At 43.2% G+C, this 2,495-nt stretch overlaps 1 long non-coding RNA gene across 1 annotated transcript; it reads right to left on the reverse strand.

Moving 5' to 3' along the window:
• Positions 1–661: 661 nt before the first annotated feature.
• LOC124659175 lies at positions 662–1,517 on the reverse strand. The gene is made up of 2 exons (XR_006989470.1): positions 1,374–1,517; positions 662–1,126 (listed from the first exon to the last, which is right to left on the reverse strand). It is a non-coding gene; the product is annotated as an uncharacterized LOC124659175 (long non-coding RNA).
• Between the last annotated feature and the right edge of the window lie 978 nt (positions 1,518–2,495).

A 2,495-nucleotide genomic window follows, 5' to 3' on the forward strand; every position in this document is an offset into this window, starting at 1 on the left:
CGTTTCTTGCGGTTTTTGTCGTTTTTATTTCGTTTGTTATGTCTTTTTCGCTCTTTTCTTTTATGTTTCTCTTTTTTGATTGAGAAAACTGAACATTTTTTAGTATGATTTTTAACATTTATTTAAAAATATTGTTAAAGTATGAATGTTTTTAAATTTGAACATTTTAGAATACGAACATATATAAATTTTGTATATTATTCAAATCTGAATGTTATTCAATCTTAATAGTTGTTTTGCTAAGAAGTCAGAAGTCTTTGAAATCTGAAAACATTTCAAATGAAAAAGTCAAAATTTAGAAAAAGTGAAAACAGAAGAAGATGACACGTAACCTGTTCAGGCCTAAGAGGAGGGTGGACGCGTGCAGAGTTCCGCCCCCCATGCAGTCAAGAGCCAAAACATCACTCGCACGTCTTAGAAATGTCAGCAAAATCTATTTTTTGTTCATGTTTATTATAAAGAGGCCAGGTGCATAAACATTATGTTAAATATAAATATACCGCCTAGTCTCTTTTCATCAGTTTGGACTTTTGCTTCAATTGACTAGTGCAACAATCTTTCACGTACATTACCCAAAAAGAGCACGTAGACTCAAGGTGGACACATGAAACCCAAATAGCATTTGCAGAGATGGACATCATGGAACACACGATCATGGAAATATATGCCACATAACTCGATCGTCGTGGGCTATTCATATGATATATCCTCCTCCTATTTTTCATTCGATGTAATACAAGGCAGTGGCCGAACTAAACGTCCGACATCGCGTTACAGCTCACACAATGACTCAAGACACAAGACTGAACAACTTGGTTGACGCGACCCACGGCCTCTCGACTCTGACCACGCACACGGCAAGCGTACAGAGACCTAGCTCCGTGGCCTTTATTCGAAAACGGGAAATTTGCAGAAAGATATATAGAGTTGTGCACGACGGATGCTGGATAACTATTTTATTTAATTATGCTCGCAGTATTTCCGTATATAGTTGGAGCATGGTGATCGTGGTCCAGCGCCTAAGGATGCCCGGGAGGATAATAACCGCCGCCACCAGAACCAGCACCGCCATAGCCACCACCACCTGGAGGGTCCGGCGGACGATCCCCGTACGAATCACCTGGCACTGGCAGCAGGATATATTTATACCTCATCAGATTGAGTTGCCAAGAAGGAAGAGAGCGAGAGAGAACCGAGATGTTCTTTCTAGTCTAACTAGAGTTTAGCTTGGCTTCGGTTAGTTTTCATGTAATTTCCTTGTTTTTGGACCTGAATGTTTTGTTTCCTGGTTTCATTAATATAATGGGACTGGGGCTTACTTTTAGGAGCCCTCTTGCTCTAAAAAAAAAAGAGAACCGAGATGTGTTACTTACGGCCGCTGGCTTCAGCGAGGGCCCTGGCAGCGAGGACGTCCTGCATGAAGAAGGCGAGCGAGGCGAGGATCACACATAGGAACACGACCAAGGTCCTGGAGAAAGCCATGGCGGTCAGACTGTGTGTTCTTCTGTCCTTGCAACTATCTGCGCTCATGGTTACGCTCCACTGGCAGCCCTCTCCTTTTATACGCGCGCGCGCTGCTGGCTGTGTGTCACCGTGGCATAGTGCATGACCAGTGAGTGTGAGGGTGTGATAGCAGCACGGGTACAGCTCGATCGGCATGCGTAGACATGTCAGCTCAAACCGTTGGAAAAGTAGCAGCACCTGAATTTGTCCATTCCAGATGCGCCAGGCAAACAGTCCAATTGTGCAAATTTTTCCAACAAAAGTCGTTCAAAAGTCACTCCGATCATCTAATTTTTTTGGACCTTTAGGAAGAAAGCAGTCGATGCCTAGTGTAGCCATTTACTACCTGTATCGAGATTTCTGTGAGGCATCTCTATTGTGGTCCAACCCATTTCCAAAAATAAAATATGTCTATTTTGATTCGTCTGAGTCAATCCCGGACTCGTAAATGACCGTCCAGCCATCTTTGTCCGTTTGGATCCGGATAACTCAGCAGTTCAATGCATTTTGGCGTAGCCTCTTTGAAATAGGTTTTTATCACGCTATATTAAGCAATCACACTGATACAAGAGTTCAAAACTAAGAAAATGTTGGGGCAACAATATAAACATGCACAAAAGGAAAGAAAGGAAGGCAAATGCGAACTACCAAGGAAATGATGACCCTCAACCGTTGCGCCCTCCATCAATGACCCGTTATATTAATATAGCAAACACATGGATACAAAAGTTCAAAAGTAAGAAAATATTAATATAGCAAACACATGGATACAAGAGTTCAACACTAAGAAAATATTGGGGCAACAACACAAACATGCCCAAAAGGAAAAAATAAATGAAGGCAAATGCGAACCGTGGAGACAAGCAGACAGGATTGGTGCCGCTCGAGCCCATCTGGGGATGGGGAAACCAGACCATGGTTGTCAACGCCAATCTCCTGCAACTGCGCCTTGCCGCCGAATGGCCGCACCACCGCTAGTGTCGCCCGACCGC

The sequence above is a fragment of the Lolium rigidum genome, chromosome 6, assembly GCF_022539505.1.
Source record: "Lolium rigidum isolate FL_2022 chromosome 6, APGP_CSIRO_Lrig_0.1, whole genome shotgun sequence".
In the NCBI taxonomy this organism is placed as follows: domain Eukaryota; kingdom Viridiplantae; phylum Streptophyta; class Magnoliopsida; order Poales; family Poaceae; genus Lolium; species Lolium rigidum.